This window comes from Balaenoptera acutorostrata, chromosome 3 (genome assembly GCF_949987535.1).
Source record: "Balaenoptera acutorostrata chromosome 3, mBalAcu1.1, whole genome shotgun sequence".
In the NCBI taxonomy this organism is placed as follows: domain Eukaryota; kingdom Metazoa; phylum Chordata; class Mammalia; order Artiodactyla; family Balaenopteridae; genus Balaenoptera; species Balaenoptera acutorostrata.
Genome location: NC_080066.1, coordinates 52,795,868 through 52,822,768, shown reverse-complemented (window position 1 = coordinate 52,822,768; position 26,901 = coordinate 52,795,868). Strand labels below are relative to the sequence as shown.

General features: G+C 48.5%; 1 protein-coding gene across 10 annotated transcripts in view; it reads left to right on the top strand.

Moving 5' to 3' along the window:
• ADAMTS17 (ADAM metallopeptidase with thrombospondin type 1 motif 17) overlaps positions 1 to 26,901 on the top strand; it is a 372,624-nt gene that overhangs the window by 175,612 nt on the left and 170,111 nt on the right. The gene's annotated exons all lie outside the window — the stretch shown is intronic.

Sequence of the window (26,901 nt, the reverse complement as noted above, 5' to 3'; positions counted from 1 at the left end):
AGAAAGCCAATTTGTCCTCAACAGGGGTTTCCCTAGGAAACTCAAGTACTGTGGGTGAGACTGGCAGCTTTCTGATGATCTACCCTGGTAAAGAAGTAGGGTAGAAAAGACTCCAGCCACGGCTTTAGACAGGAACTGATGGATTTGCAATTCCCAATGGCAGTCGTGGAGGAGACCCTGGGAAGGGGCTGTTCTGTGTTCCTTCCTGGAGGATGAGCTGGGTCTGTGGGGCAGCCTTGCTGACAGCAGCTTTGGGGTTTTTAAATGAGCACCTATGACCTTAGTTACCTTCTTGCCCATGAAAGGCTGCCAGATAGGCAGCTGCCCCCCACCTTTTGGTTCACCTAGTGTGAGCTTTGGAAGGCACCTGTCTCCCTGTCTTGTTGTGGTAGCTTGGGAAACCCAGCGGAAAATGAGGCTGTTTTTGTGCCTTTCTTCATCCCACAGTGACCATGAGAAAGCGATGGTCCTGAGCATGAGAAGATGTCTTCGATGGACCTCTTTCACTTTAGAGGGCCATAGTTGCCGCTGTTGTTGGTTATGATGGAATCAGTGACATGGGGGAAACAGCCCAGCTGGGCCAACTCTGCCCAGGTTTTTTCCCTCAAGAAAACAGAATGCCTTGTGGTGGAACTCAGTGTCCAAGATGTTTATCACTATTTGATTTTAGAGAGAAAGAGGGAGAGCTCGAAGCATTCGTTTTTCTCAGGCAAACTCAACCCTGATTGCTCATGGGAAGAACTCTCCTCAGAAGCTCAGGTCCACGCTGACTGCCCATGAGAAAAATAAAAAACAAAATCAAGTGACACCCTAATGATCAAGGAGAGCTTAGGTAATGACGTTAGTATAGCATTAAAGTGACTGTGCATAATACGTCTATTGGATTTTTAGAGGATATTGTTTTTAGAGGATATTGTTTGCTATGATTTGGAATTTTTATAGTGTAAGAAAGAAAGTAAATGGTTCTATGAAAATTGGTTAGAGTGCCTTTTGCTTTGGGGAAAGTAGGTCTCTAATACAGCATGATAAGGCCCAGGGGAGACATTTGATTGACAAGAGCTCTCCCTAGTGCAGTTGGAGGCCAGGAGGGCACAGAACCAAGTCTCAACTGGTTGTTTGGTGCCTGGGGAAACCCAGCGTGCTTCTCAATCAGGTAAGACAGTGCCTGGGAGGTGTCTAAACACAGGGCTTCCAGGTGGGGTGGGGAGAGAGGGGAGGGACTCCACTTAATGCATACTCGGCCACCCACTCAGAAAAACAAAGAGCTTTCCCTTGCAGAAAATAAATCTCTGCTTCTGTCGGATTTAGGAGGCTCTGTTAGATAAGCCTGAGCCAGATCAACACCTGCCTGGAGAGTCAGTCCAAACCATGTGACCTCTCTAGCTCCAGACAGGCCCCAGAGCCATGCCCCATCTTCAGGCCCTCACTACCTGTACTGGGGCTGGGCCTCTCCCCACCTGCTCTTCCTGGGGTTTTTCCTGACTTCCATATGCCCTTTCTTGGGTCTTTCCATTCTGGAATTACCTCTCCTCTGGTCAGCTGGCTCTACCTGTGGCCTCTGAAAAATTCTGTCTTCATGGAAGCTTGGGAACCCAGCAGATGTGACATCTGGGCCCAGCCTCAGGAGAGGAGCCCCTGAGGCACTTGGAAGTGCCTGTGGCCACGCCTCTGCCTGATCAGTTAACACCCCCTCTGGGGGAGGGAGCACCTCAGAAGCTCTCCAGGAGATGCCAGGTGCAGCCAGGGCGGAGCTGCCACCAGCATGAGGTCTAGACCTTTTATTGTTGCTTTCGGCCTCATCCACCTTCCTGCTTCCAAATCTTGCTCCCTGACCCTGTCCCTCCAGGCCACCCTCAGGGTTGAGCTGTGGTGCTAGATACGATCCTGCTCTCCTGGCTCCGGCTCACCCCTCTCTAGGTCACCCTGAATTCCGTGCTTCTTGCTGCTGTACCAGGCAGTCATGCTCACGGCTGGTGAGTCAAGTGAGGAAAGGCCCAGCCTTCCTGAAAGTTGCTACCACAGGCAAGCGTAGTCCTGTCATCTCTCACCTGACACCTCCTGGGAGACCTGGAAAAGGAAGGGGAGGAACAGAAGGAGGGGGACAGGCAAGGCCCACAGGGGCCTGAGGTACCGAGTACATAGACGCTCCCAAGTGGAGAGAAACATGGGGCTGAGGTTTAACAATACAAATGCCCTGGCAACCAGGAACTGTGTTTGGTGACACTTGTGCACCTGCAGACAAGCAGTTAGTTATAGACAGACCCAGTTGCAACGATGTGGTGCACAGCTGGGTTCTCAGACCCGCACAAACGCCCCTCGCCCCCTGGAACCAAGCCCACCATTGTGGAAGCACTGCCCTGGCTGATGTCACTTGGAGGAGGGACTCTGTCCTCCTGTTCAGTCCTATGAGGACAGAGGGCAGGTGGGTGGCCACCTCATGCCCTGAAGTAACAAGTGGGATCTCTGGTCCAGACAGGTCACAGGTGAAGCTTGGTATCCCCCAATAAAGATACCCATCAAAAGCTAGATCCAGGCACTCCGGATGTTTCTGGCTAGAACGTGACACTGTGCAAATGAGTTCAGGGCAGTGGACATGGGAAAGATGTCCCCTTGAAGTGTGCCTGGGAACACGCTAGCCTGGGGTGCGGCATGGAACACGGACAGAGTCCGATTCCTGGGGATCGTGGTTTATGGGCAGAGGGTGGGCAGGTGTCTGCGGAGCAGAGGAAAAGGGAGGGGACAGCTGTTCTGGGGGAAATGTTCTCATAACTGGAGTCAACACAATTCAAACTGAAAGGAATTGTCTCAGTCCCAGAACAGGAAGTAAGGAAAACCATTATCTAGATTTGTGAAGAGGGGAAGTATTTGTCTGTGATCTGTGTTAAGAATGAGCTGCCCGGTACGGTACAGGGGGACGCGGTGTGCACATGGGCAGGATGTGAGCAGGTAGGTAGCCCCCAAGGGCGGCCGGGCAGCCTGCCAAGTCCTCTGCCTGGGCACGTAACCCGGCAGGCACAGCACAGACATCAGATGGGCTGGCCTTATAAGGAAGGTGCAGCGGAGAGAGGATTTCTGCAAATGTCATAACCGGTTAGAAATCCCAGGAGGAGAGCAAGGGTGCTTTTGTTCTAGTTTGGAATTAGGGCAGTTGTGTTCATGTATGGGTCAACCTTTCTCTCAGAACAGAAAGGGTGGACCCTTCCAGCCCAAGAGATCTACAGGAAGGGCTGCTTCTAGGGCAAGCAAGTCCCACACTGGGTTTTCAGACGGACTCCTCCCTGGCTCTCTGGGTCTTACCCTCCATCCCTACTCAGCTCCTACAGCCTCCTGCAGGCTCCCCTCCCAGACAGAAGCTTAATTGGTGGTGCCAGTGGTGTTTAGGGCTCTTGGGTTTCACGCAGAGGTGCTTGGAGTGATTTCTGAGTGCCATTTCCTAGGTGTATGAGCATCCCTGGCTCGGCTGCCTTATCCAGATTCCAGAGTCATATCAAACACCCAGGCCTCGTTTACTTTCCTTATTATTTTAAAAAATGTGCTGCTGAAAATTGTAAGGTCTTTGACATTAATTTACAAGCCACCCTCCTTCTCAAGTCTTGGATGAGCTAGAATGACTTGTGACTTCTGGAGGATTGCGGGGTGGCCACAGTGGAGCCTGCACCTGGCACAGCATCTCTTAGCCCTGCTCCGTGTTGCCCTGAGTGAGTCCTTCCTAACAGCTGTGCCTTTCCTTTTTTTCCTCCTTTCTCCATCCCCCGCCCCGACCCCAGACAAATAAAAGCAGAATTTCCTTCTGGTCCCTCCCAGATGAATGATTTTGAATGGGAGGTGCAGTATCCAGAAGAGCAGGGAACTTTGTCACTGGTGGCCCTGTTTAAATGGCTTCTCTGCCTTAGGGAGCGATTTCTCATTGCCCAGCATTAAGAAGAGTTGCAGGGAAATTATCTTGATTTCCTTTGGAGTCTTACCCCTGACTCGGATTGAATGTGAGGAGAGAACACTTCCTCCATTTGACTGGAAAGCCCAGAGCCACTGTTCTTAAGAGGACCTTGACCACAGTCTTCCCAAATCTGCCCAGGCCAGGCCTGGGAGGGAAGGCAAACAAAGGGAAAACCATTAAAAGCTCTTCAGCAAGCAGACAGATGTGTTCCCACCTGCATTCTGAGTGGCCAGTCCGAGCAGCTATTGGCTGGATGTTATCGCCGTGATGGGAAATCCAGCTGGATCTGGGATGTCTGCTGCTCCCAGAGTTTTGTTACTGTGATAGGAAAGGTTACACAAGCTGTGTGGATGTTTGTCTCTACCCCGGGAATTCTTTGCCCTTAATTATTGGTGGATTTCCTTACCTGAAATGATGTCGTTCGAGATGGTGTTTGAGGAGATGGCAGGGCGGGAGCGGGGAGGGGGGATGAGGGGGTGTGTGAATTGAGTTTGGCTGAAGAACCAAATTTTGAAATCCCCTCAGAACTTCTTTACATTACAGACTATTCCAGGAATTAGACGAGATCCAATTTTCTCGTTAGATTACCAGAGCTTCTGGCAGCTCCTCTTAAGTAGCTTTTCTCCTGGTTCTCGGAGCTGGAAGGGATGTCCAAAGTCATCTCAGCCTCATTTTGCAGACGGCCTCCCTATCCTGTGGCGTGGTGCCTTTTATGCAACTGAACTGATCTCGTGCTGAGGCCAAGCCCTCCCCATGTGGCTCTTCTGGTAACTGGATTCACTCACCCTTACTGGGAAAGACAATTTTTGCTTACATGACTGGGGTTTTGTAAGTACTGTGGGAGGTGGCAGAGGTGTGATAGGATGCAAATTTCTCCACAGATGGAGTGCTCTGTTATAGATGGAATGTTTGTGTCCTCCAAAATTCATATGCTGAAATCTAATCCCCAGAGTGATGGTACGTGGAGGTGGGACCTGTGAGCAGTAAGTAGCTCAAGAGGGTGGAGCCCTCATGAATGGGATTAGTGCCCTTGTAAGAAGAGGCCGGAGAGCTAACTAGCTCTCTTTCGGCCATGTGAGGAAACAACGAGAAAGCAGCCTCTGCAACCCAGGAAAGGGCCTTCACTAGAACCTCACCACGCTGGCACCTTGATCTTGGACTTCCAGCCTCTACAACTGTGAGAAATAAATTTCTATTGTTGATAAGCCACCCAGTTTATGGTATTTTGTTGTGGCTTACACATGCCCACATTCTCCCAACGTATTTGGTTTCATGCCTGAAATCCTTATTCATCCACTGCCCACTGCTGATGGAAAATTCCAGAGACCTGAGGGTAGTTGCACATCTCTGAGTCCCTGGGAACTTTGCCACCAGCCCAGTCAATGGCACATTCTGGGAAAGAGCCCTCCTCTCCTAATCCATTTTTAGGCACAGAGGGCGTGCTCCCACCTTGCCCGGAGGTGGTAGTTTTGCCAGATGATGGTGGTGGCAGACAGGACCAGCAGAGGGGCTTGAGGGGTCCGGGGAAGCTATGAAATCATGTACTTTGTTCCTGACGTCAAAACAGAGCACAGGGGCCTGCGTAGTTGCCAGGGGCCTGCGTGAGGATCTGGGAATGGCCTCTCTTGGAGAAAACATAAATAAGTAGATGGATATAGAATGTGGGAGGTTGTTAAGTTTCCCCAAGAGTCACTGGAAGCATGACAAAGGCGTCCTTTTGTTAACCACAGCCGCGCTTCTGTGGTGTTGAAGAAGGGGCAGGTGTGAAGTGAGCCTGGTGATTCATGGACACTATTATCAGGAGCAAAGAGAGAATGAGAAGAAGATGGCTTGCTCAGTTCTGAACTGAGCTGGGACAAATCTTGGGGTTGCCAAAGTCCCCAGAGAGGCTGATGCTGGCGCGGGGCTGGCAGCCACTGGAGAAGCTGGGCCCCATGACGTGGGGGCTGAAGTGTTACTTGGGCAGGGGGGTGAACCTGTGCCTACACCAGGGCCATGGTGTAGCTAGCTTATAACCAGGTAAGTTGTTAAAGAGAAGCGGGCAGAGAAACAGCAGTGGATCTCTAAGTGAAACTCACACCAAGAACCTGATGAGTCCAGTAGGACCCCTGCCACGGGACAGCTTCAGACTGAGGACCAAATGATAGGTGGCCTGCCGATGACTGCAAGGCACATGCAGATTGGTTTCTGGTCAGAGGAGCCTTCCAGGCAGGAGCACGTGCTTACTGGGTAAATGACACCTAACAAACCTGTGGTTGGCTGTGTTGGTGGCTCTGTGGTGGGGGGAACACCAGGATTAACTAAGGGCCTATGCATCTTTGTGGCCTGCGCTCTGCCGTCACCAAGGAGGGGCAGAAACTGCTCCAGCGGCAAGAGAGAGCTACCATGAAGAAAAAGGCGGTCGGCTTGCTGCTGGCTGCCTGGTCCATGTAGAGCTTGGCTTACTCAGCAGAGCAAGCTCCCAGAACCCCTCTCCTTTCCTGTTCCCCCCTCCAGCCACCCCAAACTGAACTGTTCTTACTGACTTGATGGTTATCACCTGGAACTCCCTCATCCCATGCCGCATTCAGAATCTGGCAGAGAGTGAGGCAGCCCCATGTGTGGAGCTGCTCCAGGGACAGACTGGAAAAACAAACTAACTACAACTGCATCAGCACCTTGCTCTTCAGAGGGTAGGCCCAGGACTAGCAGCATCTTGTTACCTGGGAGCCTGTTAGAAATGCAGGGTCCAAGCCCAGCTGGGTGATTCCTGTGCATGTGATACTTTGAGAAGAATGGTTAAAGCATGTCGAAGCGGTAGCCCTTTCCGCCGGCCCCATCTTAGTGCAGTGCTTGCTTCTAGCTGTATATTGTACCTGTGTGTGTGTGCATGTGTGTACACATATAAATATAGATTTGTATATATGGAGTTGAAGGGAAAAACCTTATTTTTTTTTCATTTTTAAGATTTTGGTCTATGGGGAGTTTTTAGAATAACTTTCTTGCCGTGGCTTTGGAATCTTTTCTGTGGTCCCTTTTCACCCGTGGTTCATTTACCACCCATACAGTGCCAGCAGCCTCTGACTAGTCTTCAGCGGGCTTCCAGAGTCGATGCTGTGTTTCCACTCAGCTTCCTCTACAGCTTGGAGACCAGCTTTCCTTGTAGTCATGGTTGGTACATCCTACTTGTTAAAAGAGACCCCACTCTAGTCTAAACATTTAACTTGATGTATCATAAAATCTGGTAAATTTTTGGCTAAATTCCAGAAGGTCAAACTCATGGATATCGACAGACCTGTTCGGGAACACGCTGGTCAAGCAGAATTTGGTTTGCGTGTGAGATGGGGGGTTTCCATGAAAAAGATGGAAGGAAGTAACAGGACTGAAGCACTGAACAAAAATGTCAAACACTCCTGAAAAGCCCCCAAAGCGGTCATCTTTGACATCCCCAAAGGGCAGCTGAGGTCCTTGGCCTAAGGCCTTGAAATCCTGGCATTCCTGTCTTGCCCCCTCCAGTCTCCCTTTCAGTTTTTATTCTCAGTTTGGAGGCAGAAGCCGATGTGTGAGCGTCTGTGCTTTTCCTAAGGGCGACATCTTCCCAGCCTCGCTGCCAGTGACCTGCGTGTGCAGAGTCCATCCCAGGGTTGCCCCGTTGGTAGAATTACACAGCGGGCAAGTCAGCCTTTTGATTGTTTTTGTATCTAATATCAAAGATGTTGTTTTCTCTTTTCACATTTGCTGATATTACCCAAGGTCTGGAAGACAAGTGCAGCCCCCAAATGTTATGTGGAAACTTCTGGAATATGAGAGTTTAGAGTGAGCCCTGAAGTCCAGGACCCTGGTCACTTCTGGCTGCAACATGAAATTGAATCACTTGGGCCTAGAAGCCTGTCTGCCTTGGGGGCTTAAGCCTGGCGATTGCCTGGCATTGGTTTTCAGAACTTCTTATTCTCTGGTCCTTGTTGTGTATATAACAACTCCTGCATGGTGATTACAATATTCATTTTCTTGTGAAAAATGGCTCAGGAAAGAAAACTATGAGGGCTGGTTACCAAAGTGGAAAGAAAGTTAAAGAGCCCCCCAAAGTGATCCTACTTTCAAACTTGCAGATTTGCAGAGGGTTGTAAAGATACCCCTTTTGAAGGCCAAGGTCACGTTGTGTTTTGAAGAGCCAGACCTGAGGGACACTGGCTTTGGTAACTCAGTTGCCTTTATCACTGGGCACACTCATCATGACTGGACTGCCCAGCGAGTCCCACCCAGTTTTCATACACCCCTTTAGAGGTTGTACACTACACCTTGTACCAGTAAGAACTGAAGACCCAGATAATGGAGGAGGTGATGAGAGATCAACCAGGTGCTTCACATGATTTGGGCTTTCTAGGCCCAGATTGAGAGAGCTTGTTTGCAAATGAGAGCACCCACAGCTTTGATAACCGTGGAGGAGCAATGAGGGAAAGCAGGGGGTGCTAAAGACTAAAATAGGCAAATGCTGTCATGCAAGAGGGAAATGAGACAAATGGCATACAGTTTAGACTTAGGATATTAATATTGTTTGTAGGAAAGATTCCAGATTGGCTTATCAAACAATTTGTGAGTGCTCAGAATTAAAAGAGGCAATCCTAGAAGTCAGTCGAGAATCTACTGACAAGTCATCCCCAACAGGTCATACAGAGGTAGAGAATGTAAAATGCAAATTTCACCAGGGTTTCTGCAAAACACTTAACACTTCTCATGGGAAATATGGGGGACTGTGGGCTGGATACTGCTGCAGTTATTTGAACTTGTAACCTGAACCTTACTCAAAGCATGATTATTAGTAGAGAAGAAAGTTCATAAAATTTGAGCTCCCTGGAAACACGCAAGGTAGTGTTCATTTCCTCACTCTGGGGTATTTGCACAGAGCTAGTTCCTTGCAGCCTGGGGGTTGAAGGAAAGATTCTTGGAGGATGAGGAGGGTTGAGCTGATCTCTGAACTCACATCAAACCCTCCTCTTGTTGATCCTGTGATCCCTGCACAACATAAAGGACAAAATAGACCGGGATCTGGGTAGTGCCCAGACCCCAAGGCAAAGCTGGCAGCACAGATACACCCCCATTGAACAGTAGTCCATTTCATGGGTTTATTATACAAGCTTGTTTTCCGTGTTTTACAGCCATTAGTTCATTCAGTCCTCCCCACCATCCGGTGGGGTAAGTACTGTCAGTCTCCCCGTTTTACAGGTAAGGAAACTGAGGCACAGAGAGGTTAAGCAACTCACCACAGCCCTGGAGCTTATAGGTGATGGAACCAGGATTATCATAATATAAAGTTATGGTGCATTTGGAAGTAGGATCATATGTAACAGGCTATTTGTTGTGGAGCGTGAAGTACAGGGCAGTCAACCCCATAAAAGGGCCATGTTGAGAGTCCTCAGAGAGGAGGCAGAAGTGGGGGATTAGGCACTGAGGGAGGGGTCTGCATTTGGAGGAGCTGCATCAGCATGAGACGGTGGAGGAGGAATGAGTGGGGCAGGGGGGGGCGGGAGCCAGGGACACAGCGGGACAGGATGCAGGTCCTCTGCAGGAAGTGACTGTGACAGGGGGCTTAGGGAGGCTTGGTCTGGTGGTGGATGGAGAGAAGGTGGCGACAGTCCAGAGAGGGAGGAGCTCTGCCGGAGAACATGTACTCTGGCATCTGTGCAGCCAGCGACTGTCAAGGGGCACATGGGAAAGGCAGGGCCCATGCTCTCCCCTAGGGCACAGGCCTCCAAGGTTCTGCCCAAATGTGCAGCCCAGGCCTGCAGCTTTAATGCAGGTCCTCAGGGAGTAAAGCCTGAAGGCAGCTTTGCTGCAGGTTAAGCAAATCACTTAATCTCCCTGTGCCCCCAGCTTCCCCATCTGTATAATGGGCACACTGACTTTCCCTCCATCATAGCATGGTTAGGAGGATTCAAGGAGTCAGTGCTGGCTTTGGTACTGGAATGAGCTGGTATAGACTCAACTTTTCCCTGCTCCTCTCCTTTAAATGCAACCAAATACCTTGGGAATGATTCAACAGACAATAACAAAAGGGCTATGAAAGCTGGAAAGAAGAAGCCAGGTTGGCTGGGGACTTTAGGACCTGAGGAACAACAGCATGGTGAGTTCCAGGGCTTTCTTTTTACCTCCCATGTATCCTGGACTTGGTACCTAGAGGTCTGCGACCTGGAACCATCAACAGATATAAACATAAACTGCAAGAACAGCCTGCTTCTTGGCCAGTGGACTGGGAAAGGCAGAGCCCACTGAGACCTTGCGGGGAGCCCGCTACACCCATTCCATACACAGGATGTGTTGGGCTGGCAGACCTACAGGCCACTGCAGCAGTGAACCCCAGCTCCTGTCCCACAGCCAGGACACAACGGGCAACCGAATCTGCTGGCTGCAGCAGCAGCAGCAGCGAAGGCCTCTGCCTCCCTGCCCTTGTCCCAGTGGCACAAGGAGACCCAGGCTCAGCAGCTTCTCCCTCCCATACGCCTCCCGGCACAAGGTGGCCTGGCGACACCAGGCAACCCACGGGAATGCCTTCCGCCCCACAGATGTCACCAGTAGGGAATGAACAGGAGGCCCGACAGCATTATTTTCAGGTGCCGATGAAACACTCACCAAGATAGCAGCAATCACGCCAAACATGGGCCGGGATGCAGAGGAACCAGGTCGCTCATGCACTGCTGGTGGGGAAGTAAAATGGCATGGCCACTCTGGAAAACAGTTTGGCAGTTCGTTTTAAAACTAAGACCCAGTGGTTGTACTCCTGGGCATTTATCCCAGAGAAATAAAAACTTATTTTTACCCAGAGACTTGTACATGAATGTTTATAGCAGCTTTTGGTCATAACAGCCAAAAGCTTGAAACTACCCAAATATCTTTCAGTGGGTGAATACTTAAACAAACTGATACATCCATACCATGGAATACTACTCTGCAATAAAAAATGAACAGGTTATGGACACACACAGCCACCTGAATGAACTTCAAGGGAATGATACTGAGTGAAAAAAGCCAGTCTCAAAAGGATGCATACTGCCCGATTCCATTTGTATAACATTCATGATGTAACATAGAAATGGGGGACAGATTAGTGGTTGTTAGGGTTTGAAGGATGGGGCGGAGGGTGGGTATGGCCACAAAGGGGTAGTCTTGATAGGGGTAGGGGTAGTCCACGACTTCTTGATTGTGGTTGTGATTATGGTTACAGGCAGCAGAATGTGTGATAAAATTGCCTAGAACTACACACACAGTGCATACGTAACTGGTGAGATCTGAATAAGCACTATGGGTTGTACCAATGTTCACTCCCTGGTTTTGATATTGCAATGTAGTTATGCAAGGTGTTGCCATTGGGGGAGGTTGGGCGGGTGGTGCACAGAACCCCCCTGTATTTTTCTTTTCAGCTCCCTGTGCATCTATAATTATTTCAAAATTAAAAGTCTAAAATAAGAGAGAGAATGCCTTGGGGGTCTTCTAGAAATGCAGGTGTCCAGGCCACACTTCACACCAATTAAATCAGGATTTCTGCAGGTAGGATTCAAGCATCCAAATTTTTCTAAGCTTCCTTAGGTGATTTGAACACACAGCCAAGTTTGAGGGCCTGTCCTCACTCATGTGAGCAGTTGTCATCCTCCTGGTCATCGTTACAGCTGCAGGAGCAGAGCCCTCCATCTCGCTGTGCGCTGTTTGAAGCACTTTGCATCCATCACCTCATTTCACCATCGATACGGACCGCTATTCTTTATTTACTGCCATTATTAGGTCTCCTTCCCTGTTGTGGACCAGCTACTGTCTGATGACTCTGGAAGCATAGAAAATGCAGAGCTTCCTCCTCCTTAGGCAGCACATTCACGTCATTTTGAAAAGGAGCCTGAGCGGGTTCTGGTTTGGCGCCATCTCCGTGACTCTTCCCTGTAATGAAAGAGAAAAGGCACTTGGAGATTGGAGGGAAACGGTGGTGTTATTTGGGTGTGTTTCATGCTTCTCAAGAGCTCACTCCTGTTTCAGAAGTGGGTTGGGATGAGTGGGCCTTGGGAAGCCTTCACTCGCTGTAGTCTTTGAGTTTTCACATTTGTCTTCCTCCCACCTGGAGAGGGTCCTTTATGGTTTGGACACATCTGTGCTGATGGGTTATGTTGCCATATTGAACCATGGCCAATGGAGCAGGGGAGATGGGGAGCGAGAGAGCGTGGGCACTCGGCCCTGGGGACCTGACCAGCCGTAGATATGGCTTGTTGGAAACGCTAGTGCATGTGACATTCACGGACACTTAGGATGACGCAGAAAGAAATCACAATGTGGAAGCAGAGAAAGTCCATACCTGTGTGGGTCTGTTTGCCTTTTTTTGACCTCATGACCCAGGCAGCAGGGCCTGGAAGGCGAATCACAGGGCAGGCTGTTGTCTGGGGTTGGTCCTATCATCCTGTTGGAGGACAGTACAGCCTTGTTCCAGGGAACACTTATCATAGCAGGTCAGCCTGTCACTGCTTCCACTGCCTTCAGTGCTTGTTCTCTCCCCCCTGCCCTTGCTGTCTTCCTTCTCGTGCTCTGAAAAGAAAATCCTTGGCTAAGAAAAATATTTATATGCCTGTGACTTTGACAAGAATGAATCTGTTGGGGCTGGAGGTCGAGGAGGAGAAGGCAAGTATGTGAAATCTTGCCCCGGAGCATTGCCCTCCTCTGGGGGCGCCAATCTCGTAGACAGTGATTGTTGCCCCTGGAGCTGGAATCAGTGCTGATGTGAGTGCTGAGAGGGAGCTGGTGGTCTCATGAGGCTGAGAATCAAGGGGCAAAAGTGTCCCAAGGGTGAGGTGACCCCCGAGGTCTCGAGTCTCCATCCTGCTTGGTGCACGTTCCCGCCCCATCCCCTGCAGGTCCGCTGGCGCCCGGGCCTCAGTCTCCTTTTATGCATTAAGGATTGGAGTGTTAGTTCCTTTTCCTAAAGAATTAGTGTTCTCTTGAAGATCTCCAAATGGAGGAGGGATAAACCTGTGGTATTTGTCATACATGAGCCTTCTGCCACCTTCAGTGAAATCACCCTGATGTCTCACCTGGAGGAAAAGCCTTTGGTCGTGGGAATGGCCAAGACGAGGACAGGCAGCTGCACCTTTGACAGCTCACAGCTCAGACCAGCTAGACTCTGTTCTGTCAGTGTTGCCAAATTTGACACTAATCTCTTCTGTAAACACAAGTCGAAAGCAGACATTTAAATAAAGGCCAATATCAAGATTATTTTTTAAAAGGAACAGGGTGACAGGGCACTTGGTACCCTTGCTATTTTGGCTCCTCTTTCACTCCAAAACTGCAACAGAGTCCCACCGGGGCTTAGTGGCCTGTGGCTGGAGGGGGGGAGCGGGGGAGGGGCCATTAGCTCCCCTGGTTGTGGCAGAGGAGACGCTGCAACAAGAGGGCTTCTCCTCTGCTGCTTTCTGCCTGGGGCCACACGTTCTGGAAGATATGGGGCTCTGGAACCACCCTTTATTGACACTGAGAGGCTTTTTGTCTGGAACACCTTTTCCTTTTACATCTCTGATGGGATTCTGTGGGGAGGGCCTCTTTTCCTGTTTTAATAACCCATTATCAACTACAAAGTTGCCGCTAGTAAAAATATCAATTATTGCTTATGCAATACTTCTGGCATTGCTTGAAACCACATTCCATCCTCTTAACATGATGGTTGCTCTGAGCCAAAATTCAGAGTGGGTTTGAGGACAAGTTGTGTACACAGTCATTTGGACAGCCAAAAGAATATATTTTTATCCTGTAAATTGAATGCCAGTTAAGCAGTAGTGATTACTGCAAGAAGCCATAATTTACACTAGGGGAAGCGAAGATTTTTTTTTTAAGATAAAAAGTATTGCTTAAGTATTGCTCAAAAGAATAAAGGGAAAAACAAATAGCAGTTACAAAACCCCCGAAGTCTCAATTTTGTGGAAATTTGAAAAACAAACCCTTGAGTTAGAGAGACCGTGAGTCCATATATTCAATAACCAAGGTACTTCACAGAGAGTCACACAAACTAGCATTTAATAATTTAACAACAAGGTGGTTACTGTTCCCAAAATTTGTTCCTTAGAATATTCACCATCAGGGTAGAATTTGTAGATGAAACACTTGGGCCATGTACTTTGTGTGTGTCCAGAACCTACCGACAGTAATGCCCTTCCTGGCTTCGCCCCCAAATTCGGAATCTGGGCAGAAATAAAGAACAGTGTCAGGATTTTGACTTTGCTAACCAGGAAGTGATTGTCCTTTTGCTTGCTTGGCTGAGAGCGTGATTAGAAGTCCTGCCATTTGTTATGAACTTGGACTTCTCCCTGAAATTTGTGGGTAGAAGGAGAGAAGAGCAAAGGGGGACAAGAATGTGAGCTCAAATACTTGAACTCTGTCACATTATGAAGGGAGGGGGCTTGATCAGTGCTCAGAAGGTGGGCCTGGGTCGTGCATGCATGAAGGCCCGTCTCAGCTTGCAATAAGAAAGAGCCGGGCGCTGGCCCTTCCTGAGGATGGCCTGTTTCTAGAGGCAATGTTCTTAGCCCAGGGGGACATTAGACACCCCTGAAAACCCCTGTAAAATACAGGTGCCCGTCCCCTCCTCCGGAAATCCTGATTTACTTGGTGTGTGGTGAGCCCCTGGTATTGGTGTTTCAAAGTTTGCCAGGTGACTCTCACCTGCAGCCAAGGTGGGGCGGTTACTAGTAAAACCATCAGCAATGGCTCTCAGGTGTGCTCCTTGGACAGGCAGCTTCAGCATCTCTAGGGAACTTAATAGAAATGCGAATTCTCATCCTGCCCTCGACCCCCACTCCTTAGACCTACTGAATTAGAAACTCGGGGGCGGAACCCAGCCCTCTGAGTTTTCACAGGCCCACTGGGGGTTTCTAGCAGGCGCTGAAGTCTGAGAACCACTGGTCAACACTGTAGCAGCAGTTCTCAGACTTTAATGGACTTTAGAATCATCTGGGAACTTTCAAAAATCCAGATACTCAGCATCATGCCTCGTACCAATGAAATCAGAACCTCTGGTGGGGAGAGCGGGCATCGGGGTTTCCTCTCCAGGAGATCTCACTGTGTGGCCATGTTTGAGAACCAGTGCTTTATAGGAATTGAGCGATGTCCCTCTTAGTCTTAAGATTCTAGAATTTGCCTTTGAAATTCTGTCCTGTCTCTCTAGTGTTAAGTTTCATTAGGCAGGACATAACCTGCCTTAGATCCGGGAAGGGATAACAGAGTCCCTTTTGTTCCGATGGAAGGGGTGGTTGCTTGCTTGTGATATTATTGCTCAGAGAGGGGCTCACGGGGCTCTGCCATGAGGTGAAGCTACCAGCTCACCCTGCCACCTGCATGATAGGCACAGAGACCATAGAGCCATGGGGTGAAGCCTTTAAAGAGGAATTCCCAGATACCACCCAACTGATTTGGTTTTGTTCAGTCTGTTCTATCAATTTACGAACACTCATCAGCACCTTCTGTGTGGCTGGTGCTAGACCAGGCTGCGGGGAGGTTCTGGGATGTTGAGGTGTAAAAAATGGCAAGTCCTGCCCTCAGGGAGGCCCTGAGAGAATGGCCATGTGCTTGGGAGGGATCCCTCTTAGCTGGGAAGGGCCAAGGCTGCTCAGAAAGAAAGTGACCTGCAATCTGGGCTTTACAGGAAGGGGAGGATTGCGGCCGGCAGGGAGAGTGGGAAGGGGTGTCCACACAGAGGTAGAGGGGAGGCAGAGGCACTGGGGTAGTGGGGTCCTGTCGGCATCATGCAAGCACCTGCTGTGGGTCTGGAGCCGGGGTCACTTGGGGCGACACCCCCTCAGCCTGCTGACCCATGGCACACGTTTCATGGCTGGGAGGTGGGATGGAGTACACACCCTACCCCGTCACCCCACCACACCCCACCCCACTTCCTGGTCAAAGAGGAAAAAGCAGAGTCCAAGTAATGAGGCCATAAAGCCCCTCCTGATATGTGTGGTTTTAGGGAAGGAAGGGAGTGATGGTCATTAGGAGCAGGAAACAGCCTGTCCTTAGGGTTTCTGCTGTCTGGGACATCCTGTGCCCTTTGGTGTCCCTGAGGGGTCTTTGAACTTTAAGAAGCTGCAGGTTCTCTCTGAGCAGCAGGTCCCCCGCTGCAGTCAACTAATCCTCTCCTCTGCACCGCCTTTGAAGGGGTAGGAAGTGCTGGGGGCTGGTTTCCAACACCCATTAAAACACCAGCCCCTGGAAGAATTGGAGACAGAGATTGCCTCCAGGTGGAGGTGATGGGAGGATGTAGGGGGGCCTAGGAAACTACTATGGGGGAGGGGGGACTCAGTTTTCAACTTATGCCCCTTTGTCTCTGAATTTCTACCATACAGTTATTTTAGCTACTCCACACCAGGCCTTCTCCTATTGGCTGAGAAAAACCCTCCCTGAGAAATCAGGCAGTTGTTATTGTTTATGAGTGGAAAGCTTATTAAATCTACACTTCTAAGCAATCAAAGTTGCTAAGTCTAGGTGAAATTGAAAATCTTGGCTAGTTAAGAGATGTCAATGGTTAAAAAGGAAACGAATACTCACTGTCCTTTTGTTTCTTTGGGGGGAAAAGGCCAATATAATACTAATGAATTTAGAGCATTTCTTTTAAGTAAATGCTTCTAAAAGATGGTCATTTTGAGGGCTGACTATGAGGTTTTCCAAAACCAAACCAAATTTCATCCTGCAGTCTGTAGATGACCTTTGAATGATTCCCAATTTGCTGTCTTCTCAAGCCTCTAGACCCAGGTCCAGTCCCCATTCACAGGGTGGCTGGGTTGGACGAAGGCAGAACCTGTGAGGTGGACCAGAAATCTGATTTCAGACCAGAACGCGGGAGACCCTTGGTTCCAGGAAGAACTTGCTGCAACTGGCTGTGTGGTGTTGGGTGGTCACCTCTCTCTGGGCTCCAGATTCCACTTAGATGCAGACAGAAGGGCTTCAAGAGCCCTTAAAGTCTCAACTCCTGTGGTTCTTGAGAGCCTGAGTCTCAACTAGAAAAGGAATTAATATCCTGAGCATCGATTTGCTGGCCATATGTTTTTAATGTGCAAAATTTTCAAGTACCAAAAAGGAGAGGCAGGGTGAATATTGCAGAGCACTTCGAGGTTCCCAACCCTGACCCCACACTCTGGGCGTTATTCCCAGAACACACTGCACCCACTCAGCATCTCATGGACCCAGGTACGTCTGTCTTCCTCTCCCACCCTCACCCTCCGAGCCTCAGGTATAAATGGGAGGTGGGAGGGTAGGACTGTTGCTAGTAATGTCTCAGAGCTGTGCTTTAGATAAAGGAACTGGGGGGCATCTAAGAAGATGGGGACCAAGTCTGAATCCCCTTCTTGAATGTCACAGGGGCTCCAGGTTGGCGCCCAGAGAACAGAGGTGTGATTCCTCCAAGCTGGGTCCAGGAAAAAGCTCTTGGCTGCTCCCCAGCACCTCTGCTCCCTGAAGCCATGTCCATACTCGGCAGGCCCCTCTCCTCTCCACAATGTCTTGCTGGAAGTCTCAGTGCCCTGAGAGCAGACCTTGAGCCCCTCCAGGTCTGAAGGCTCTCAAGCAGGCTCTCCGCTGCTAACCCTAAGAGGAATTTTCTGTGCCGTCCACGGTCTCCTGAGGGCTCCTGCTGGCCCCCGACCTCTAAGACGGCCACTCCTGCAGGGGTTAGCAGGTTCCCATCCTTTGCCCTCCTTTGGGTCTGGGGGCAGATTTCATCCTCAAAGAGCCAGGCCATGCGTGGAGATTTGGAGTATAGACTGCCCAGGCTCAAGTTATGCTTGACCATTTACCAGCTGTTTGACCTTGGGAGAGCTTCTCAACCTCTCTGCCTCAGTTCCTTCATCTGTGAAGTGGGGATGATAATAGTGAGTTCATGTACGCAACATGCACTGCCTGGCATGCTGAAAACGCTATTTCTCTGATCTCCGGGCACGCTCCACACCACCCCCACAGCTCTTGGGTGTGAGGTCTCTGTTGTGTATCACATTTCCTTCCCCTGCTCTCTCAGTATTTTTCCTGCTCTTAGTGTGCCTTTCAGCATCTGTGTTGAGAGGGACCCACCTTGGCCTGCACCTTAGATATGTGTCCTGTGGGCACACGAGTGCTCAGCGCTGTGCCTGGCACGTGACAGATAGCAGAGTCTGGATGAAGCAGAGTCTGGATGAATGAGGGCATGATTAGAAGGGATTAGGGTATCTGCTTCAGCCCTCCAAATCCTCTGGGGTTTCCCCAGCTCAGACCTCAGTGAGCAGCAGCCTTCAGCAGATGCATGAGTGTATGAATTCCCGCCCCTAAGATGCACATAGCCATGGTGGTGATACCAACGTCATTTCTGCCCCTCTTTGCTCCATCTGCCACCACAATGCCCAACACACCTGCCATGATAGTCATTCCTCTGGATGGATATGCTGAGGCTGATGGTGTTAAAATGCAAAGTACTTTGGGGACTAGGAAAGGAATGTTCCTCTGAACCAGGGACTTCATGAGGAGAGCAGGAGCAGACAGGTAACCCCGCACCCGGGACATGGTGGGGGAAGGGAAAGAGTCGCCACCCTCTGCCCTTCTCCACCTCACTGCAGAGCTCTGCTGTGTGGGCCCCAGAGGGACCAGGAGCTTTGACCTTGGCCTTCTGAAGCACTCCACAGGGGACAGCTACGGAGGATTCATGGCAGCTATAGATTTCCCTGAAACTGAGAGATCACTCCCCATTTACACATCAGTTTTCTTTCCGTTGTGCACAGAAAGTTCCTTCTTGACATCTGGAGGGTAGCCTATGTTAGCCCGAGATTCACTTCTTTGGAAGGTTTTAGCCATCTTTCCATTTCCTGCCCTATTCAGTCTGGTGCCTGCAGCACCCTTAGACGAATTACACTTTAGGCTAAGAAGCAGAAAGCATATTCTTCTGACTCTCACCCAATTTCCCAGTTTCCTTCAACAAACTAAGTGCCGTGATTCTGCGAGCCCTCTCTTTGGGCAGACTTTCCTCGGCAGAACCTTGGAAGCACATTGCATGAAGGGAAACACTTTGTACTCTTCAGCTCCCTTGCTGTGTTCTTGCTTGATAAGCCAGGCATGTGGTGTTCTCAGAGAGCCAACCTGGAACCAAAATTCAGGGTTGGTCTCCCCAGCCCTGCAGGACACTGTTGGCAGACTGGCGAGGGGCGAGTGGAGCCACAAGCTCAGACCCACTTATGCCGCATCAACCTGTGTCCTCAGAACCCTCCCCATGCCTCACATGGCCCTCCATCTAGTGCAGCTGGGCCTAAAGGAAGGTCCACTGCAGACTTGAAGGAGACCAGGGGTCCCAGTGAATCATCGTGCAATTTGGGAGGGGGGGCTGAGCCTTGTTGGTGCTGCTATAGCGTCTACATGGCTTCATGGCATTCTGGACTTCAGCAGGTCATGTCGGGCCCTTTCCCGGGAGCCCTTCTGCACTCCAGGCCCAGAGCAGGCCACAGAAGGGATGACAGTGGTTAAGTTTAGAAGAGCTTAGTGCTTTTGTGAAGGCTTCTTTTGAAATAAAAATGTTTCCTCAATAGATTATCTTCCTTTAAAGAGCTAAGGAGAGCCTCACAGAACCTTTTAGCAATAGGAATATCTCCTTTGTTTTGCCTTATTACAACCCACCATTCACTTTTTCAGTTAGTGAAGGCACATGGTCTTATGCCATTCTTTGACGGAATTCGTTTGAGGTTGAGAATGTCCCAGATTTAAAAGCACATAAGAGGCCTCCGTGGGAAGGCATTTAGAGAATCCCTCTCTTCAGATATCATGGTCTGAAGCAATTTAGGCTGACGTTCTTTTGTTTTCTCGGATGTTCCATAAAGCCTTTGTAGATCTCTAGTTTCTTCCCTTGTAATCCATCACACCACAGCCCTGTGCTTTGGAGGGCTGGGCACAGATGGCACCATTAGCACAACCATTGTGGAGGAAAAATAGGCATGAGGTCATACAAAGAGTCAGTATGAGACAACACGTCTCCCTCCTCTAAATGCCCATGGCTTTCAGCTTCTGATGTCTACACCTGGCGCTGAGTCTTCTCCAGTTGTGTCATCAGGTTGTCTTATTTCTCTAAGTATCTGTAAGCCTGTAAGTAATTTGTGGGCCTGGATATACTCCTGTACCAACGTGATGACATCCACAGCTCCTAGCACAATGGTGGTACTCAGGTTAGTTGAATCAGATTCTTGTCTCTGCCTGTATAGTTCAGTGTGGTAGCAATTAGCCACATGTGGGCCTTTAAATTTATCTCAATTAAAATTTAATAAAATCGGAGTTTCAGTTCTTCAGTCATACTAGCACATTCCAAACGCTCCATGGCCACATGTGGCCACTGGCGGCCATATTGGATAGTCACACAGGGAGTGTTGCAGCATCACAGAAGGTTACACTGGACAGTGCTGGTCAGCACTTGCTGACTTGTCTGTGATCACTGCCAGACTGTGGGCTTCCTACAGGCAGGGCTGCTTGTGCCGCTCACTGTTGTGTACTTGGTGCCCTGAAAGTGCTGGTACAAGATAGGGCCCACCCAGCTCTTATTGGAAGAATGAATAGCAACTCTGCCTTACCATTGTGCTCAGTCTTCTAGATCAGAATCACAAAATGATTCCATTTTGAACTGGAAAACCCCTTGAACCCCTGGTTCAAGCCCCTCACTTCCCAGCTAGGAGGACAGGCCTGGGGCGTTAGGAGCTTTGCCTCAGCTCCCCAGAATAATCGGGGCAGGTCTTTAACATCAACCATGGCCTCTGTCTTTTTGGACCATCGCTCTGTCCACTTTGTCAGACTTTCTTTAGTGTTTCCTTTGAAATGCTAACAAGGAAGCTCACTTAAAGTGATTATTTAGAAGAAAGTGTCCTTAAGCTGACCAAGTTAACCTAGCTGTAAGCAATCTAGAACAGATGTATCCAGTGTGCAAATATTGGTAGCATTTCCATTAGTTTTGGGAACAGGATAAAGGTTCCCATGTTCTAACTAATATTTTGCATTGTTTTTGAAGTCCATCAAACTTCATAAGGCAAGGAATGAGATACAAATCTTGAAAGGGAAGAGGCAAAGCAGTCATCTGCATTTTGTAAGAGAATCATCTGGCAAACTGTTGGAGCCAGTGAGTGTTCATCAGGGTGCAAATCACAAGACATACAGTGATCCATGGTTTTCTTATACACAATCAGTAATCAGTTACAGAAGAATAGAAAGCAGACCTTGTTCACAACTTCAGCCAAAGATATGAAATACCCAGGAATGATGCTGATAAAAAAAAAAAAAAAGGAAGACCTTGATGATGCAAACTACAAAACTTTGCCAAAGGGCATTCAAGAAAGCCTGAAAAAATGAAAAGGTGCCCTAATGTCCCAGGATGGCAAGACTCAAAACTTCAGTGATGCCAGTTCTCCCCAAATTAATCAATTTAATCAGTACAATCCTAAACTAAAAGGACTTCTTATGAAACTTGACAAACCAAAATCATATGGAAGAGTAAAGTTCTCAAAAAAGACTAAGGAAAGGAGGGAAGGAGAATTGGCTTATTCCTTCCACTCACTCTCCTTGCCTTGACAGAGGCAGAGTTTTTTCTTAACACCCTACAACCTCTTCATCTGAATCAGTATTGTCCCCTCTGAAATAGTCACTCACCTTGGGAGGGTATATCCTTATTTCATCAATGTAGCCATCATTTTAAACTGCTTTGGAATTTCTACCTGGAAACAGCTTCAGACACCCCCTCCCCCCCTTCTATAGACTACTTTCCCAGGCAAAAATCAACATGGCTTTATGGATTTTTTTTTTTTTTTAGTAAAATTTGCAAACGTCATTTGACTTCAAGTCTATGGAAGTAACAACACACATGTTTGCCTGCATTGGCTCTGGATGGGCTCATGGAATGCTCTGAGCAGTGGGGGCATCATAGGAAGAGGCTGGGAGCCTCCCGAGGAGGTGCCCCTTGTTTGTTTGCGTGCTCATGTTGGGGGCCATCCCCTCATGCCAATGATGAATGCCAATGAGGCAGTGGGGGGAAGGGCGCCAAAGGTAGCCTCTGTTCTGTGTGCTAGTGGGCTGTTATGTAGACCTAGATGCTCTTGTGCTGCTTTCACTTCACAGCCATTAACTGAGCCCTACCGTGTGCCCAGCCTGCTCTGAGAGCCGGTGGAGCAGAGGAGGGTGAGACCGTCTCTCTGTGTCAGGACCACCTTTGTCATGTGGGAGCAGGACCACAGCTGCAGGGGCTGGTGAGCCCGTAGGAGCTATTTGGGCCAGGAGACAGCTTTTCACGGAGGTGACCCAGCTGTAGCCCCAGGGGCTGCATCCCTCAGGCCTTCACCAACCCTAGGCTGTGGGATGCACAGGGAGCTGAGCAGGAGTGTGGCCTGCTGCTGGGAGACAAAGAGAAACAGGGAGCTATGCCACAGGCCACCACCATCACCGTCTTCCTGTGAAGGCAACACATGGTCTAGACTGGTGGTTGTCTGTGATTATCCTCACAGCTGTCCTGGATGGGGTGACCGCCTGCCAAGAGCAGTTAGGCTGCTAAGGCTTCCATGAAGCCTCTGTTCAGGGGTCCCATTCTCTCAGTCCCTGGACCACATCTGCCAGAACAGGCCTGTTTTGTTCAGTTAGCTCATTGCAGAAGAGAAATGGAATTTAAAGGCATATGATAGGGTAAAAACTGTTCAATTTGCCATGAGCCTCCCTTCCCTTTTGTGTAACCTCTCCCCACTTCCCTCATTAACTCCCAGCTCTCTGAGGGCACCTGAGTTTGCAGCTTGGGCACAGCCAGCATTCCTTCACTCGGGCATGTGCTTAGAAGCAGCAAGACTCTCGTCTCTTCCAGATCCCACTACTTGCCAGGCGCTTTGGTGTCTGACCATGAGGAATGCTCATCCCCATTCCTTCAGAATGTAAACTTTGTGGAAGCAGGGGCCTTGCCTGCATCTGGGACAGCATCTTGTCATAGAGAGCATTTGACACATATTTGTTGAATGAATGAATGACATTAAATACCATGAGCCCTATTTAGTCATAGATAAGGAAGCAGAGGCTCAGAGGTGTAACGCTGTTCCCTCAAGAGGCAGAGCTGGAATTTTCATTCGGGTCAGTCTGACTCCAAGCCAGGCCTTTTCAAATACAGTGCTCTACTTCTCCGTGAAAAGGGGGATTTCATACCATCCTCCCGAGGGTGCACGGCCACAGGCATGCATGCACGCATTCACGTACTCATGCTCATTGACCAGAGTAGGGGATAGAATTGCCCATGCCTTGTTTTCTTTTTCTTTTTCTCTCTTTTTCTATCTCTCATCCCAGTTAGTTGAATTTTTGTTAAATTAAAAGTTTAAGACCCATTTGAAGTGGATCTCGTGTGTGTGTGTGTGTGTGTATGCATATACTTATACACAAACACATGCGATCCCAGGCAAGACTACTTTGAGGGAAGGCCAGACCTGACTCATATACTTGACATCAAAATCCCATCTATATAAACCTGAAAACGTGAGTGTTTTTGTGATTTCAGTACTTTGGTTAGCTAAGAGAGATATATACTATATACTGTAATGTGCCTTATCCATTTTCACCTACTGTGATGTTATCCATTATAGCAAAATGCACTGAACACCAACACTATATTGGTTGTTATTTACCCAGTAGTGATTCGGAATTCCATGGTATTTTAAGATTATTTGTATTACGATGGTCCTGTATGTGGTGGAGGTGGAGGTCCTAGATCTACTCTGGTAGTTGCAGTGTTCCTGAGTCCCTACAAGCTGGTGAGCTCAGTTTCCTATATAAAAATAAAAGCAAAAACTTCTCCGAGGTGAGAGAATGTTGATGCTATGTTCCCTATAAACGGGGTTATTGATGATCATGACAATTAACCCTATTATTCAACCTGTATAAATGAGTGTAGCCTGGTACCCCTGATGACTTTTGAACCTTGTAGATAAAGTTTCTGTGTAGCTACAGTTTGAGGGCACAGTCTGGTTCTTGGCAGAGAGGTAGTGGCAGTAGAGAATTTCCCTTCTAGTGTAATGCTGGGGTGTTAATTATTATTTAATTAATTAACAATAATGAATACAAACCTGCCTGTCATCTCCTAGAAACTGCCATGGGCCATTCCTGTTATTACAGAGTCAGTAAACATTTATTGAAAAGGGACCAGCAGGCAGTATGCCCCCAGGGCGACTGAAGCAGGACTCAGGCCAGCCCTGACCCCTCCACTGGAGAGGGTCCCCTCATGGGAGCCGTTTCCTGGGTTTTTCATTCCACCCCAAGCACTCGTTTTACAAACACAGCCAAGAGTACTTTGAGGGGAGGCAGACCTGGCTCGCAAACCTGACATCAAAACACCAAAGTGTCCAAGAGACAGACAGACAGGCTCTGAGCCAGGTAAAACTGAAGCGTCCAAAATGGCACAGGTACCAGGCCCAGAACACCTAGTATCCCCCATGCCTTCCAGGGTTTGGAGTGAAGCTAGTACAGGGGGAGCATTGCCTTTCAGAATCCCCACATGGTATATATTGGATTTCCTGAAGCAATTTCAGAGCAATGTGTTCTTTTGTTTTAAGATAAAATCTACTCAAGGCCATTAAGTTATTATTGTGTCTGATAAATCTGGACCACATGTGACATGAGGCCTGTCTGTGTCCTTAATCTCAGTCACTTACTGTGTGTGCTTAATGCTACATGTTTTTGTTAAATATAATGTTACCACAGACATAAACCTAAAATAACATGAATTTTTTCAGTCAAGTGATCTTTAATTTAAACTAAAAATAGCCTAAACCGTAGTTTATGTAGACCTCAAATATCAAGACTCCCACCCCAATGCGAGTTCAGCAAACTGTAAATTTATGAGGCACTTGGTTAGCATTTGAACATCTTAAACCAGATCAAGCACAATCTGTATTAGAGACAAGCTCCAGAAAACCCAAGAGTTGCACTCCTGGCTGATCCTGCTGACTGGAACATTCCTTAGGGAAGTCCTTCTCTGGGGGCTGTCAGAATGAACCGTTAACACAACACCCTGCAGGCAAAGGGGTGTTGAGGGCGCAGTCAGCGTTTCTGAGCACTTTTGTAAACATAGTTTTGTCTCCGGAGAGACCAGGTTCTCTGGCCAGCAGAGTCTGGAATGTGGGCGAAAGAACCTCTTTGATTTTACAAGCAGCTTGATCACCGGAGAAAAGTTGGAAGCATGTCACAAGTGAAACATTCCTCCATGTGTGGCGAGGCCATTCTGCCAGGGCTTGGATCTCCTCTGATGTGGTTTCCCAAACAACAAGGAGCATCTGGTGGCTGCTCAGGACGTCCCAGCTCAGGACGGTGGGAGAGGGTTTATGATCGTGTGTTGATTCTCCCTGGGATGGGATTCTCCAGGGTCGGCAGTGATGCAGTTTGACCTGCTCCACATGCTGTGCTTACACTATGTCCTTAGAGATGGAGGTTGGAGCCACTTTTCTCATGAGACATTGTATTTCTGTAACCTCTACACGTACAGCAGAGTTCCCTGAAAGCCATCAACATTTTCAGATCTACCCATTTGAAAACCCTATCACCACTTTCATATATAGATATCAAGTCAAACCCTAAATCAAATTTAAGCTGACTTTTAATATCCTTTGCTACATGCAGTTGAAAAACCAGTCAGTTCCTATGTTTCCTGAAACAAAGAGATAGATGTAGATATAGATATAGATATAGGTATAGGTATAGATGTAGCTATAGATACAGATACAGGAACAGGTACAGATAAAGATATAGATATCAAGCAGGAAAAAAAATAAAAACCCGAGTAATGACATTGAAAAATTATTCTTACTGGTCAGATGTATCTGATAATTTCTTGGTTCTCTACTTAACCCTAATTGGATGGAGTCTTGACATCTAGGCAGGAGAGCAAGACTGCATCTACCCAGAGATGGTTTTCATTGTTCGGTTGAGCAAGCTGCTGCCGCCCTAGATACCATGCATGTGGATCCTCCGAGTTTTTGATGTTTACTGCTGCATTAAATAGTTAATCCATTTGATAAATATTTACAGAGTGCTTGCTCTGTGCCAGTCACTGGTGGACAGGCTGGGATGGAAAGCTGCCCTGAGGGCACCTGGTGGGGTGGAAGAGCCTGTGGGAAATCCAGGGAGCTGGCATTTTTCAGGGAGAGGTTTGGCAGGAGAGGCCTGGACTGAGGGGAAGGTGGCGTCAACATGTAGGCAGCACTGCAGAAGCTTTCCTTTCTAACAAGATAGCAGGATAGTTGTTGGTCAGCTGACCCATTAACCAAAAAATTGGTTCAAATGGGGAAATGTAAAGAAATTATACCTATGTTCTTAAACATTTTGTCATTTTGTTTTAACTTAAGCCATGAAAACGTTCATTTTTTTCACCGGTTTTGTGGTGGGAGTGAAAGCCTTTTCTTTGAGGGAAGCCGATTGGGCTTCCATAACCTTCACAGAAACCACAACTATAATGTGATGAGTTTAAATCCAGTTTCTTTCTTTTTCTTTTTTCTTTTTTCTTTTTTAGATTCAGCAGAATTTGAAAGACCCATGTGAAGCAGTCTGGGGGCAGATTTTTGTGATTTTTTTCCTCATCTTTTACAGTTGTCTGCCCACACCCAACTTGGCAGCCTGTTGTAGCTAGTAGCTAAATTAGTTTTCATGAAAACAACTTAACTTTTATTCTCATATTTTGTTGGTTAACACAACATGTAGCCACATGTATTGATTGAAGTAACAGAACTACTGACATAAATAGGTTTGAGTATAAATACTGTTGACCCTTGGTAAGCGTACCCTCAACTATGGGAACAGACACGTGTGGGTGACCAGAGGGGGCCCTGCCTGCCTGGAGCAGGAGCTCGGGTGCCAGGCCGTGTTGTTCCAGGGATGGGGGTGGCATCAGCTAATCCAGCTCCATGTGGGGGTGGCCAAGGGAGCCTCTCTGTATAGGAGCATGGAGTGGCCTGGGGGTGTGCAGAGCAAGAACA